The 16,483-nt window shown below is 40.3% G+C and overlaps 1 long non-coding RNA gene across 5 annotated transcripts; it reads right to left on the bottom strand.

The window, feature by feature from the left end:
• Nucleotides 1-3,990: 3,990 nt before the first annotated feature.
• LOC142057860 (uncharacterized) lies at nucleotides 3,991-16,182 on the bottom strand. Of its 5 annotated transcripts, none has more exons than XR_012660792.1 (7): nucleotides 15,814-16,182; nucleotides 15,290-15,531; nucleotides 15,032-15,193; nucleotides 14,845-14,929; nucleotides 13,087-13,188; nucleotides 12,822-12,949; nucleotides 3,991-5,401 (listed from the first exon to the last, which is right to left on the bottom strand). It is a non-coding gene; the product is annotated as an uncharacterized LOC142057860 (long non-coding RNA). The 5 variants fall into 5 exon arrangements; XR_012660790.1 differs by lacking the exon at nucleotides 3,991-5,401 and adding an exon at nucleotides 6,010-11,496 and having other exon boundaries at nucleotides 15,814-16,181; XR_012660789.1 differs by lacking the exon at nucleotides 3,991-5,401 and adding an exon at nucleotides 6,010-8,189 and having other exon boundaries at nucleotides 15,814-16,179.
• Nucleotides 16,183-16,483: the final 301 nt, after the last annotated feature.

The following is a 16,483-nucleotide window of genomic DNA, read 5'->3' as shown; positions in this document are numbered from 1 at the left end:
AAAAACCCAAAACCTACTGCAACCCATGAGGTGATAAAAATTGCTCCCACCAGTTGAAAAAGCTAGTCCTTAGAAATATCTGATTATGGAACGCATTTCCAATCTTAACAATTCTTCAGAACAGCATAGGTTTTTCTGAATCCGAACAACCCTCAAAACTGTTCCAACAGCCACCTCCTGCAACATGGCATCAATAACAATAGCCTGAACTCTTACAGACAAGATTCACCTGTTCCAGAACAGGAAGAGAGCAAGACTCCAACAAATAGCAAAGTAAGCTCAAAAAAAAAAAGAAAGGTGGCTCAATCTGGGCATAAGTCCACAGAGGTGCCAGGAATTATACCCACCTCTACATGCTGAACATCTGGTCCTAAATCCTCATGTCCTGTCAAATAAACAGGGACACAGAAGCCTTGTGGTTGGAACATACTGCACCTCGGCTTGCCCCAGCTCTCATAAGAGAAACCATTTCTCTACTCTAAGGTATGGTCAGGCCTGGCACAGATGAACTAAGAGAGATGAACTATAAGTCAGTCCCCTCCTCCTTCCTTTTGCCAAGCAAACCACAGCAGAGAAGAGAATCTGGACCCTGTTTCTTTGATATTCTAGAGGGTCTACACCCTAATTTACCAGTTGAATAAGTCTTGTTGCCTTTCCCTGCCCCTTAAGGAACCTTGGTGATTACACAACCTCAGGCATGCTCTGAAACCTCTCCTTTACTCACTCATCCAAACACCGACTTTGGTCATAGCTTTGTTCAATACTCAAGATGAGCTAAAACAGTTACCTGGGAATCAAACACTATGCATGACAAAGGAGAGCTGCTACTGAAAAATAAATAAATAACTAAATAAATTGTTGTGCTGTCAACCGAGACAAACTCTGTAGACTATTGTGTTTCCAATATCATGCTGCATGTTCCAGTACTTGAAGTCATACACTATATACTTTACTGATCGATTTGCATACCGTATCGATCTCAAGGGTTGTATAATGTGTTTGATTTGTGGCACTTCTGCATAATTTTCTGATTAAGTTACTTATTTAACCTATTGACCTTTACTCTTAATTAAAGAGCCTATGTAAATGTTGAGCCGTAATCAACTTGCACACTACTGAGTGGAATTTACATCTTGTGCAATTTACTTACTCTTTAAGGCTTTACACTGACACTGCATGGTACACAATGGACATTTTCATCCTTTGCAGTTCAAATCTGTGAAGCATCCTAGGAATCTAACTTTACGTCCAACAACTTTCAACCAAAATTCTCATTTGGTCCTTTAAAACAAAATTCACACAACAGAAATTCCTACTTTGAAAGCCTAAAAGGAAAAAAAGCAAGATAAATCTGTGCCTAGTTTTCTTATGCAACTGGTCACATGTACTAATACCTGTTGATCATTCAAGAATCCAGTTTTGGATTCGATCTCTATTGTGTACACCACGTACAACTATGCTGTACATACCCAATAGAAGTCCCTGCTCTAAAGAGCTGGCAGCACAATCCATTTGGCACTGGTCACCACTCAAAATTTTAAAGTTACAGTAGAACTGATTATTTCTCACTATCATGGAATCCTAATTTAAGTAAATCGGTGAACAAAGATAAAAAAACCAAACCCCCAAACAAAATCAGCACACCAGAGTCATGGCATTGCACTATATTCTGTTTGTTATTGTTGAGTATTCCAATTTAATTTTAATAATTTATGGCACTTAGTTGTTCTTACTAGGTATAATACGGTATTTTACTGACTGACTGTAAAGCTAGAGGACATCTCAGTAATTCAGTTAACAAACAAACTGCGATGTTTTGTGTGGAAAGTGTTACACGGATAGCTTGGAAAGTCAGCAGTTTGACAGCAGACATTAACTAAGTATTTCTTCCTTAGAATCACATATCCCTCATCTCTCCCTGCATATACCCCAACAAAAGCCTAAAGATTAGTTAAAAGATGACAAGAAGATAATGTCCAGTAACCACTCTAAGCCAAAGAGTATGACAATGCTATGCCCCTTGAGTCAGTTCTTATTGGTCCAGAATGAGCAACCAGGAAAGTCACCAACTTGCTCAATTACCAATGGCCTTAAGGTTAAACCACGCCAGTGGCTAGATGCAAAGGATATAAGTAAAAAACTAACAGGTATAAACATAAAGATATAAAACAAGCTGGTGAATTGAAACTGAGTGCATTGCACTCCATACAGACTGAACAAAGCAGAAGATATTTCCAAAGAATGGAAACTAAACAATACAAGTGCTTGCTTTCTAATAGCACCCTACACTGAAGTTACCTGCAAGAAAGCTTTAAAAAAAAGCTCAGAAAGCCTTTTGTCACATTTTACCTACACACATTTTTTCCATATGGACAGCAACCACCAGCATTTTTTTTTTTCAAACAGCCAATATTCCTCTTATGTCATTTTTTTAAGCTGCTGAAACACACAGACTGAAATCTCTCCTTGGTGAAGGATGCCCCTGCATACTGTTGACCATAGGTATCCCTGTGTTAAAATCCACAGAGTGAAGCAAACAAAATGGAAGGAGGCGGCTTGACTCAGACCAAAGGAAGCAATTCTTCCCTGTGATACATACAAATGAGCCCATCAGCATTTTGCAGAGAAAGAATTTACCCCTAGATTGACCCAGAAGATCACCAAGGCTAGAACATGTGGACTTGCAACACAGACAGGATATCTACTAGCCTTTATTATCACATGCGGATGCAGAGCATAAATTTGTGGAATTACTTGAGTTTTCAGCATTTGCTCTCTTTCCCCTCTCTTCCACCTTCAGCTTCAGTTCCTACCTGCAATGCTTCACTTTGCCCTCTAAAAAAACCTATATCTTAGTCTCCTTAATTGCACACTTTACCATTATTCCCTAAACTAGTTAGGACGCATTGTTTCTTGTTAGGTTGGTTCTGTGTAACTTGTTCAGTCCTAGTGCTGAACTAGTGCTACCAAACTTTCTGCTGCAATTATTCTTTCCTCCATGCTTCACGTATTTCCCAATGTGTTCTGTCCACTTTTGGCAAGAGAGGTAGAGACAAAACTCCCATTCTTCTACCTTTGTCAGTTAGTTTAGGGACATGATTGAGATGCAGTTCAGAATTAAAACTGAATTAAGATTATCTGAAAGAGGACAATAATAATCATGAGAGGGCGTTAAAGATCAGTTACTTCTATGAGAAACCTGCAGACCAAATTGAGGTGCAAAAGTCATATGCACCCTACCTACTGGTAGGAACTGCTATGGTAGGAATGTGTTCCAGTATAATCCAATGAGATTTATCAAAGGCAAATAGCGTCATTTGCTCACCAGGGCTAATTTTGATTACTTCTTCCCTAGCTGTACTAGAGCAAGTATCAAAGTGAAAGTTCACATTCCTTCCATTGTCAGTAATGGAATAGCTGCTGCTGGCTTTTTGCTAGCCATGTATGTAGGCAATAAGAGACCTCCAAGCCAGTTACCAGAGTACATAAAAAAACCCTCTACATTTAAAATATTCAGTTTGCTCAAGAAAGAATGCACCTTGATTAGTAGAGTGTATTAAATTTCACCTACTTAACTTTGCAGCTTGATTAGTGAAGTATGCAGCTTAATCAGCACAGCATGCAACTCATGACAACATGCACCACCTAAAACTGAAACTAATGGCAGGACCCAACAGAGTCCCCAGTACACGTCTTTAAGTAAAAGATGCAGTGCAGGGGATTCAAAGCAGGATCTTAGGTCTGTAAAAGAACAATGTTTAGTTCCAGCAGCAAACTTCTGGCTTTGTAAGGTGTATGATTCATGTTGTAAAGTTTCAACTGTCCAGTAGCTGGAGTAGTCAGGCAACAGACAGCTTCTTTCAGTGCAAAACTAAGCAGCACCTTCATCAGTAATGCTGGTCACTGTGACCACAACATCCCTTTACTCATCATCCATGGGCAGTACATAGCCAAATCCCACTTTCAGTATTTAATTTTAATGACACCTGAGATAGCAGGTTTTATTATCCCAGGGAAATTAGGGGGAATATCTGAGGATAGCAAGTACATCAGCAATTGAGGTAAATTATCATTACAATTTACATACTAGCAAGCTAAATGCAAGAGTTAGAAAGGGTTTCAACTCTACACAGTTAGGATCTGGAGACATTTCAGATACAAACCAAGTTTGGATTTTAAAAAGTCTTAAAGCTGAAGATTGTTCAGACAGTGTTTTGGCCTGGACTGCTTTGCTGCCCAGAAATAAAACCAAACTAACATAATTAGGAAGTACCTTCACTTTTGGGAGAATATAACTACATGTTCTGTCCCCAGACTATGGAGAAATGCAGTTATAGCTGTAGCTTTCTGTAGCTATCACTCTACACAGTATTTCCTTAGTGATTTCCTCCCCCCCACCCTGGTCATCTTATATGCTGCGAACACATGAGATGAATTCACAGCGTTATTTATGGTACAGATTCTAAGACTGCTGCAGTTAATGGAAACATTGTGTGTTGTCTACAGGGGAGTTTGGAAGTTTCAAGGAATATGTGGCATTTACCAGAGCATAAATCTTACCAAAAGAGGTACCTGTACTCATATAATTCTTAGCCCACACCCTTCCTTTTGGATACTACACATTCACTAAGGAAAAGAAAAATAGGTGTGTATCTCAAACTCCCAGATACTCAGCTGTTTCTCGGCAAGACTGGATGCCATTCCCATCTCAACAAACCTAGAGCTATTAATAGTCAAGGTTTTGGCCTGGCAACTTCTGGAACACTTGGAAAAAATACAGTATCAAACTACAGCAATTGTCAGACAAATTAAGTACAGAGATTATCACTTACATGGCCTGTGTTAAAAAAAATAACAAACAAACAAAACACCAAAACCAAACACACCCAAAGAAAACCCCAACCCCAAATCTATTCAATTCCTCAGAAAGGTTCATATTACTAAGAAAAACAAGTAAATACCAAGTAGCATTAAACTTTGACTGTTGAGGTTTCATCTTATAGCTCATACACAGCAAATATAAACACACACAAAAATCCCAACCCTTCAATGAAGAAGTTAACCCTCAGGTGCAACTGAGCAAAAGCTGCATTGTTCACCCATTTTAAACCATGCACCCTAAAATCCCAGCACAGTGATAGAAGTACTCTAGCATCAATTCAGACCCAATTCTGAGAGGTGATGCCAGCAGAAACAAGGAGGATACAAGGCTTCACAGTTTGGGAATCAGGACTTTAGCAGCCAAGCTGAAAATCCAAAGGTTAATTTTCAGACTGAATCCTTTCTACCACAGCTTGTTAGACTGGGATTCTCATTCTATTGTGTTTCTGGAAGTAGTTCAAAGATGTATTTAGAAGTCCTGTGTTGGACCATTCATCAGATCCCCTTCTGCTATATGCCTCTGTAGGAAAAAAAAAAAGCTTCAATATCCTTACACCATCTTACTCTAACCATTCAGTCCCCTGTGCCAGCTGGGTGGTACTGCCCCAGTTGCTCGTTGCCATACACATATGCTAATATTTCTGCCACATCTTTCAGAAAAAGTAGTAGAAAGTGTTATATTTCCAAAGTGCTATTTTAAGCATCTTAGTTTGAAAAAGAGTAACATCATATTCATAGCACCTATATTTTAATTAAAAGTATTTCTTATTGAATGAACACTCTAATTGGAGTAGCAAATTAAAATAAACAGTGTTCACTTTCTAAAGCATTCCACTGATCACTTCCTGGTACAGTAAAGGCTAAGACGTTAAGTTCTCATTCTATGAATCTAAGCAGGAGAACTTGCAATAAAACTTGAAGTGTATTTAACATTAGATTGAGTGGATTAGAAAAACACATTAGATAAATATTATAGGTCTTCGTGAATTCAAAACACCACTGCCTACAGCATTCCCTTTTCAGAATATTCAAAGCTTAGTAAGTCTAAAAACATTAGCACTCTAACAAAGCGAAGCAGTCCACAGGGCAGATGTCCTGAATATGAATATAGATGTGAAGGAGTTTTAACCTGTATTTTTACTCATATCCATTTTACACCATGCTGTATTCTCATATATCTTTCTCCCAAATATACAGTAATACGACTCTGGAAAGAGTTCTGCTGTTCTTTTAATTTGGCAGCCAGAGGCTTTTGCCTAAACTTTGGTCATTCTGAATGTTAAGGAAAACATTACTGTAAAAAGATCAATGTAATAGCATTATTTGAAGTACACTACTTCCCCTATTTGAAACATTGCCAGTTATTCCCTATCCATTCCTGAAACCACAGCCATTAAAACAGCAAGTATTTTATTAGCTTCAGTTGAAGAAAAGCATAAATATTAACCCATCAATCACCTCTCTCAATTGTGTACCATAGCTGCAGAACTATTGTGCTGGATTTTACATAAACAGAAAAATCATTTGAAAGTTAATTTTGGAAGAACAATGCAACTTTAGTGTACATTCTGAATATAAATTTTATCCTGGTTTATGTTGTTGGTAATATCCTTTTCCTTTAAAATGGTGTCCAAGATGAGGCTTTGGAAAACAGCAATTTTCACAAGTTGCTAATTAGCATTGCTATTTGCATGTCTCCTGGAAATCTACTGTTTCTCTAAGCAAGGTAAAGATGGCACTTCCATCCATTAGCCTAGGACTAGTCAAGAGTTAGAGGTTATTCTGAACTCCCCTTTTCTGAAAATACTCCCAAGTTGTATTTAGAAGTCTTATCAGCTATGAAAAGCAAGACCAAACACAACACTGAAGGCAGCTCAGTTCTGAGACAGAACTAGACCAAGAAACATGTTCAAGAATTTCCTGTTTTGGTTCAACCTAATATCTCTCCTTAAAAAGAAGTCCAGTACAATGGTCATTACTGCAGCTGGTATAATTTACCAAATCTTTCCACACAACAGTAATACTGGAGCCCTGAGCAGGGGCAAGAAGACAGGTACCTAACATTACTGAACAATATCCAGTCATGATTATTGCCTGGGATAGAGCAGATGAGAGAAGGGAATTGGGAAAATCAAAGTATGGATTGATGACAACAGAAGATTGGTTAGGAGCTTATGTAAATTCAAGGTATTTCAGATGTTTCCTCTCCCACAGGTACTTCCCCTCCTATTCAAAGAAATAGCTGCAGTACCACAGAATCCACCATGTGGTGTCTGTTAGCAAATGTTGACTTTTTCATGGCGACTGGTGTAGGTACATCTAGATTGTGTATTTAAACATCACAGTTTTGTTTTCATTTCTTGCAAGAAGCATTTGACTGAGGTTAATGTTTTATATCAACAGAGTAAAAATAGCTAATTCTGGGCCCAAAGGTCATACACATCAGCACAACTTGAGTTCTGAAGTGCTTTTAACCTTGATTTTTCCTTGTAAGCCAGGTCTTTAAAATATACAACACGTTTAACCCAGTTTCACAAGTGGGGGGGGAACTGAATATTTTTCACTGTCTTCGGAAGACCATAATCATTTGACAAACAGAGGGGTATTTGAGACAACACTTGCCAGGACATATATAAGACAAATACAGTTCATTTTACAGAAAGCAATACAAATCAGAAATATCAGCACAGAGAGGAAAACAAAAAAAGACATCTTCCCCATCTGATTCATTACACTTTTGGCACCCCAATTAAGTTCTGACAAGCTAGTACTCCAGGCACAGTAAAATATTGTTGTTCCACTAGGCTTGCTCCAATGTTTAGTCATAAGATCCATACAATAATAACAGAACAGTGGCCTATCTTGACCAACAGTACATTAGTTATTATCTGCAGCACAAACACCTACCACTTTATACTAACATTTTGGCAGTTAATCTAAACATAGCACTTAAAGCTACATCATAATTTTGAGATCTAACTGGGTCATTTTCCTTCCAGCTGGCACCAGTAAAAAGTATTTTATAACAAAAAAGTAAATGAAACTTTTTTACGAGTTTTTTTTTATTCTTTAATGGCAGGAGCACAAGTATGATTTCAAGCACACACAACACATTTTTCAAGGCCTGTTCATGGTGATGCTAGCTGGGTGAATTACAATATGATTTATTGTGCAGTGGTGTATGTCTAATTTTCCATCTACTGCTGGGAGCTTCAGTTGGCGAGAACTAACAGACGCCCATTGTGTACAGCTTGGTTCAAACTGTGGTTTTGGTGCAAACTCTCAGGGACAGGAACTTACTGCACATGCTGGCAAGAGGACAGGGAGAAAGTTGATGAAAAGAACAAAAAAGAACTTTTTTAATGGATTCTTAAATATTTGGTATCCCATCCCTTCTCCAAATTGTTTTGTGGCAAGGAGAGAAGAGGGAGAAGGGAGGAGTCACAACAGATTTTCCTGTAAAAATTGTGTCTCATTCAATGGATATAAAACAAGGCAGCTAATGACTTCTTGTTATTGTAGCAAGGTCCCCTGCTGACAGGATTCAAGATGAACAGGAGCTCACTGGAACACAGTTCTCAATATTTACTCCCCCTAAGCACTGGAAACACAACTCCGTCTTTAAACAACTATCTAGAGACTTGTTTCACTTACCTTCCTTTACCTTATTCTGGTTTTCTCAAATGTTCCATGTACACTCCCAGATAGCTGACTTGACATAGTCCAAGCAAAGCGAAGGTGGAGAAAGGAAATAACAGAAGGAAGTGATGAGGAGAGGGGAAAACAAGAATAAACTCAACAAGGAAAAGCAAAGTCCTGGAGGGGTAAGAGAGAAGAGCAAGACTGTGGAGCTCGGGATTGCCAGCAAGAGATACACACAGAATATGAGAGGTTAGCAGGGGTGGAGAATGAGCTTGAGGAAAGGGAAAGGTTAGAAAGAAAATTTTTTAAATGGGAGTAGAAAAAACAGTACGAATAATATAGTGGGAGGGTGCAATAACAGAGTAAATGACTTATTTGGAGCAGAGCTGGGATCCGTCTCACCGAGCCACATAGCACAACAGCATCATTTTAATATGCTGAGCACCTCATCTCAGAGATGTAGCCAGAGACAAGCTCCACAACCACGTCCCTGCTTCCTTGGGAACAGCTTGTCAGGGAGAGAGCAAAACGTACGACACACCATGCTTCTTGTATGCCAGAGCAACGGAGAAAAGATGATTTGCGTAGTCTGCTCCACAACTGGCACTCAGAAAAGGCATTTTGCTTTACAAATGCAAATCAAGAAAAAGTGAAAAATACGCATCAGTCCATAAACCTATGCTCGCTCTCATTGGTTTGCAAACAGTCATATATCCAAACACAGTATTATGCTTCAAGTTCACAGTACAGGGTGATAACCTAGGAATAATATCTTTTGGTTTATATTAGGTACCATTTACTATCCTCATAAAATCTGCTTCAACTATCAAATTTGATGTCATCTTTTCGATTCTCTCAGGGGTGCTAGTTCACTGTAACCTACGGTGTAGTTCCATAGCTACACACAGGATGGCACTGTTAAAATTAGTCCTCACACACCAGATCTCTCCACTCTCTTTGTAGGCAGCAAATTCAAGGCAAAGGTACCTTTTTATTCCCCAGAATTGTATTTATCCACCACAAACTGACATCACTTACTTTTATGCCTTGTTACTCAGTTATATTTTTACTTTGTATCAAGCATGGAAAACCAGTGCCCATGAATGTATTAATGCTATGTTATGATTTTTGGAAGGTTTGGCAGCAGAGAGAAGCAAGCGATTGGGTGTGGTATTACAATGTGCAATGTGGTATTTCATTCTCTCTAGAGATCTGTAATTTTATGCATGTTGAAAAAACGTTAAGGAAACCTAATGTACAGAACATAAGGAACCAATTTTCTTCTTAAGGAGAAAAGAAAAAAGAGAAACACAAAAACACACCTTTGGGCTGTAAGCATTAAAAACATCAGTCCAAATGGAACAATTCAGCAAATCAGAGTGGGGAATAGAGAAGGTAGGTAGAGTTAAGAAATAACCATTAATTTAGTTAAGAAATAACCATTAATTTTTGGCTGCCTCCTCTTTGCAGCCACACCTCTCTTAATTATCACTCAGTTCATTAGCACTCTATAATTACATGTCAATGTGACCATAAATTCTATATATGGGCAACAGCAGATGGAGACTCACTTGTGCCACGTTGACGGACTCAGAATAAAGGCCATCACAAAAGTTTTTTATTGTTGCTAAATAAGTGCATAGACAGAACAAGGTCCAAAAAGACAGATGAAGTAGTTAGAGTCCACCTAAAGCTGAGTCTCAAAAAGGCAAGTGTTCTTCAGATTTCTGCTATCGTACCCTTGCCAAAAATCCCCTTCTGATCTCTAATCAAGCAACCAGCTCAACCATACGCAGGGCAGTAAGAGTGACCCTATACTGTCATGCAGAAAACAACACAATATTGCACAGTGCAGCCCTGTTCTCTGTCCCTACATAGAAGCATGGCTCCAGAAATAGTATATACCTGTAGGTGATATTTAAAAAGAAAACCCACACATATGCTTTCAAGGATCTTTAGTACAACATACACATTGTGTGGACTGTAGTCTGGAACAGTGTATTATATAATACAGTGCCAGGCAAGCTTCTCAGCACTTAGGTTCAAAAAAAGTACTAGACATAGCACATTCTTGATGCCAGTGCCTTTTTGTGGCCAGCAGGAAGAGGTATGGACTCAGCGTTGTAGAAAATAGTTATTAACATCTGTTCATTGACAGCAGGGGGCCCAAACTGCATATTCTTTAGGTATATCTTTATCCCATCTTGTATAAGAGCTAATGGGAACTGCAGCCTTCTCCACTTCTTTCTCAACTTAAGAAACCTTCACATTATACTTGAGAAACAGACTAATAACATACTCCTGTAGTTGCCACTCGCATAAAATAGCACCACCACATCAATAATATGTCTTTACAGATAACTGGGTAAGCTCTCTGTTGCCTTCTAGACAGTAAAAAGTTCCACACCCAGAAAAATTCCCTTAAGAAATCATCAGAGATCTTAGAGATACTGATTTGGCACAAGTCACAGTAAGGAGGGCATAATTTTCTCAACCATCCAATAGATTCAGACCACACAAACCAAAACCGACAAGCTGAGATAACCTCAGAGGTTCCCAGCATTGTTTTCTATAGACTGTCACCCACATCCTTGAATCTTTCTCTATCTTATATTTTTAAGGGATGGTTGAACTAAGGAGCCAGGAAAACTGCCTTTTGGCACAAGGAAATGTGGCTACACATATATCTCTCTAGGCTTTACATATCTTGCCCCACATAGTCTTGTCATAACACCCACCCACCCCCGAGACCAAAAAGAGATGGAAAAGAAATGGGTGAAGGATGCTGTGCACCTGCAAATTACCTTCACAAAGACATCTAGTTGGTTAGGATCAGCATTTTAGCAGAATTCCTGAACTGATACTGTTGCCCTGTAGTCTACTTCAGGTCTCTCAGAGATTTTAGCATGGCTGGAATTACTGGCCTAGGCCTCAGTTTCTAAGCACAAGAGATCCATCAGCATCTGCTGGAAGCTGGACAAAAGAGTGCAAGCCACAGGTTTTCTTGAAAGTATTCACAACTCACATGAGCAAAACAAACTACTTTTCCAACCAGTATTACATGCATAATTTTTAAACTCATAAACCAAAACAAAGAAATTTTCAAATGCCATTAGTCACCAAACTCCATCTGCCACTGGCCTTTGTGCTGGAAAATCTCCACATAGTATCAATGACAATTTTCCCCTGCCTTTGATTATGAGTTGTGTTGAACATCACCACCACCACACATACTGGCAGAAGTACTGTTGCCTTCACATTTAAAGTCAGAGGAGCATTTCTTTGGATAAGCTCAGTTCCAAATTACTTTGAAATGTTTTAAGACTGAAGAAACCCCATTTTCACATGTATTTCTAATAAGTAAAGAGTAATAAAAGAACAGATGTCATTATGCTCTATTGTGAAGAAAGCAGAATAAAACCACCCAATAAACCAATTTACTGAGGAAAAGAACTCTAATAACCAGATGGACAGAATATTAAGAGCACCAGCTTACACTTCCTCTTTCTTTACCTAGATGTATCTAACAGCCTGAACAAACAGGAGAGAGCTCACCTAGGACACTGCAAGCTTCAAAGCAGCAGTGCAAAGTTTTGAGAGTGCTTGTAGTAAAGCCTTCTAGCTTTGCAGATGCAAGCCCTCCTTCCACAAAAGGAAAAAGCAGAGCTCTCTACCTCTTTTATAGAAAAAAGATGTAATACCTTCTTAATCTGCTTGTGTGTATGAGACCCTGATGTGGATCAGTGGAGTCTTCCAAGGAGGAGGGTGTTTTGCCAAACTGAGATTTGAGACACCTGTGGGAACATTTTTGTTCCCCAGGTGTCTTCTTCCTCACTCACGTGCACCTGGGCAGCACATAGACACATTGAGGGGGTTTTCTCCTCCCTGAAAAGCTCTCTGTCAATGTAATAGGGCAAGGACAGCTTAAGCTCACTTGTACTTTGACATACTAGGTCTGTAGTGCCATCCCAATACCAAGAAGCAAACCCTAGGAATGGCAAGGTCAAGTCAAGGACTGTGCTGCTTGCAATCAACACTGATGCAAACCTTGCCAGCCTTCATTGTTTGAGAACTATACAGGTACTCGGGCCCTGCTTTGCATGGTCCTGCCTTGAATTTACTATGGCAGCTGGCTTTGGTGAAATCAAGGTACAAGACACTCCTGAGCCACTGGTGGTGCATCTACCTTGTTCACCCATCATCCAGAACTTTCCAGTCAGATTTTTCATATTGAAAGTGTAGGACTGAAAGAGAGGCAAGAATAATTAAAAAAAACCCCAAACCCTAAGAATTCCCACCTTTGCTGTAATGTGAGGGGGAGTCCTGCTAAACCAGGGAAGGCAGGAGCAGCAATAGTTCTCATTCTAACACACCTCTGGCCATCACATTATCCACTGATTAGCCGGCATTCTTATCCTTAAAGAAACTATAAAAAGAATTACAGACAAAAGATGAAATTTTATGAAAAAGAAGAAAGTGAGAACAAGTTCCCATTTCTGGTATTCTGTCCTATTTCACTGTAGTGTGCAGCATCAACTCATTATAGACAGACTAATCACTTACCAGAAATTTTTGCTTTTGCAGTATGGAAAGTATCAGGCTTAACATGACTCTCTGAAGTCATCAAGCAGCCCTAAACCTCAGCGTGCAGCGGAGTTTTGTGCTCTGAAAGGAAGCAGAAATATTACAAGCTACGGAAAGCCACTCCCAAAAGTTGAGAACTGGAAGTGTTTATTGTTCATTTTCCAAAATCATCAAGCATCATAAGACTTAAGATTTTTAAAGGGGCCTAAGAGAACCAGGTACTTCTAAACCTATTGCCTTTCAGTGGAATTTGAATACCTCGATTTCTAAGTCTGCCCTGAAAGAGAATTAAGGTGGGATTTTTCCTTTTAATTTACCATTCTCAAGCTTGGTGCCTTATTTTCAGCAGGCACTGTGAGACACAACACAGATCCCCTCTGTCAAAGCCTTCCAATTGGGATGTTGGAATTTACCACTGTGGTGGCTGTTGTAGGACTAGAATTTCTCTTAGCAATTTTTCAATTTCATTTTTCAGTCATTCTTACTGTAAATTGTCATCTTTCTTGCACTGGGAGGAAAAAAAAGGCAAGCATAAGAAGAATGCATCATTCAGAAATACAAACAGATGAAATTCCTGATTAACATGAGGTAAAAATCCCAACATCCATTAGCCTAACAAGAACCCCATTTGCAGTTTAAAACAAACAAACAAACAAAAGCATGAGAAATTATGCATCTGTTCCCACCAACAGCAGTAAAAGCTAGGAACAGGCTTGCACCCAGACAGCTACATTTTGGGTGCCAATATGATATTAATTACATTAAAAATGGAAAAGCAGAAACCCTTCTGCCTTCTTAATTTAGCTCATAACCACTTTTTTCCTATTTTTTCTAGAAAATAAGTGTTTTTCCATTTAAAAGGTGAGAGCCACTCCGTAGTTACAAGTGGTACTTTTTGACTTTCTTAATACAACCCTGTGGCTACAATTAACACAACGGATAAATAGCAGAACAAATTAAGGTCTGATCCTGTTTTAGTTATAGGTGCAATCCTTGCAATAAATTGCAGGTTAAGCTGTCGGAGGTAAATGAGGAAAGATGGAAAGCACAATCTATGATGCCTGAATTTTAAGTGTTCAGACATTAAAAGCAAGAGTGCGAGAGAAGATAAGCAAATATCAAGACAGAAAATTTTAAAATTTTAAGATGCTTTAGTGATTACTATAAGATTCCAAATATAGCCGAGATGCATGTTTTGCACAAAGCTTTAAGAAAATGTAGCAAATTTTGTATTTCTCTATATGAGCTATTTAACACTTACTTTTATCCCTCACATGGTAATAACATTTTCAAAAGAGAAAAAGAACAGGATTTTTCTTCCCATTATTTCAGAGTGCTTTAGGTTCATTTAAGAACTTCATTATATTTGAAATTTGGGGAATAAGGGAATGCAGGCTGCTTCCATGCATGGGCTTATTGTTGTGGAAATCCACTATTTCATCCCCCTAAAAATGAATAAATAACTGAACCAATTTGAAGTCCTTCATAACCTGTGATTCTTACAGGCATCTTAAGACTGCATACTGTCTGATCTATTTCGTTTGCAATTCAATCACAAAATCCTTCCAGTATAAAACTAAAAAAATTGTAAAAGAAGCGTGTACTATCTTTAAGCATGATCAGTAGATTTTTAGGCAGGGATTAAATCAAGGAAGGTAGATTTATGAATCATTGTCTGAGGGTATAACATCTAATATGAATCCTAAGATCGTATCTGGAAAAATACTGTGCACTTACTACCAAGCACTGAACCAACTGTCTGCTTCCTGTGACAGGAGTGGGAGCAGGACATACTCAGAACCTCCAAGCAGCAACCTGTTATCTGAAAAAAGAGTAACCAAGCAATTTAAAATCATTCACTGTCCTTTATACCATAAGGTGTTGGCCAAATAATACATTTTTGTAACTCCACTCTTGCTCTCACCACACAAATTGTCAAAAGACAGTGCTAGTGAGCACTTCTACATTCTTCATCACAGCCGCAGCACTTTCCAAACACCCTGTTTGGTAGGATGCCCACCAAGGCTGCTCAGGTAGAGCTCTCCTTTCCTTTTGTTTTTTTTTCTTCCATTAAACTCAGAGAACACTGTGAAGAAAATATAAGAATATATTCAAACCTTCGCCTTTTGCTTCTTCTACTGTGAGAAAGACAGAAAGAATGGTACAAACTATGAACCCTCACATTCTCTCTTTCACCCAGGCCATGTTTGTCCCATGGGATCAGAAATTCACACCAGCTGGGTGCACTTGGCCATTTGCATCAGCTCACAGTCCAACAAGGATCACTTGTGTGGTGGAGCCTTCAGGACCCACTGCTGTTCTGCCCAGACTGTATCATCAACAGCCTCAACGTCCCATTGGAGATGCCAGATAGGTTTCAAACAAGTTCCTCAGCAGCAAAGGCTGTAGTAGGAAAAATGGAGGCTGGAACAAAATTTTAAATTTTAAGCTGAGGCATCAATTTTTTTCTGACTGTTCATATTTGTGGCTACTGAATTACACAAGTAAGAAAAACTAAGCTTTCCTATACACATTCTGAGGTCTTTCTGAAGGCACTTCTGCTTCCAGCAGCACCGAGGCAGGCACAATGCTCCATCCATGCTCCTCGCACCCCTTCCCAGAGACACAAACTGTCCCCAGGAGACTGCAGCCACCCAGTGCCAGCACCCACCGCAGATGCAATGGAGTAAATGCTTTAACTGCTACCTGCTTCCTCTCAGATCAAAATAAGCCCAGCGCTCCACCCGCTCGAGGAGGACTGGGGGTGCCCGAAGCGGGGAGAGGATGGGAGGGGAGCGTTTGCCCCACACGCACCCGGCGGGAGGGACGCCCAGAGGGCAGATCCGCGGGCGGCGGGCCCACACGGAGACTGGCGCTGCGCGGGGGCAGCAGCCCAGCCCTTACCCGGACGGAGGACGCTGGCAGCCACCGCCCTCAGCCCCCCTCTGCGTGCGGACCCGCCATTAGTAAGAGCTCGCCGACCAGGACACGCGCCGGGCCGTTGGACGGGCTTTACCAACAGCCCCACAGGGCGCGCGCGCGGCGGGGGTGGGCTCTGCCGGGGCGGGGGCGAGCGGCGGCCGCCGGCGTTGCGGAGGAGGCGGCGGCGGCGGCTCGCGGGGCCCGCGCAGGTGCTCGCCGCGCCGTCCTTCAGGTGCGCTCGGAAGAGCTGCAGGGCGGCGGCGAGGCGTGTTGAGCTGCGACAGCCCAGAGATACCACGATTAGCAAGCAATCTGCGAAGCGCTGGACGGCACCTCAGAAGTGTTCTGCCGTGTGTTGGACTGAGAAATAAGGGTAGTAACGACCGACGGACGTTACTTTACAAGCCGGCTGAACTTTGCGCTCTTGCTACCCACCGTAACAGTCATCCCACTG

This window comes from Phalacrocorax aristotelis, chromosome 5 (assembly GCF_949628215.1).
Source record: "Phalacrocorax aristotelis chromosome 5, bGulAri2.1, whole genome shotgun sequence".
NCBI lineage: Eukaryota > Metazoa > Chordata > Aves > Suliformes > Phalacrocoracidae > Phalacrocorax > Phalacrocorax aristotelis.
This window is presented reverse-complemented; position numbering and strand designations above follow the sequence as displayed.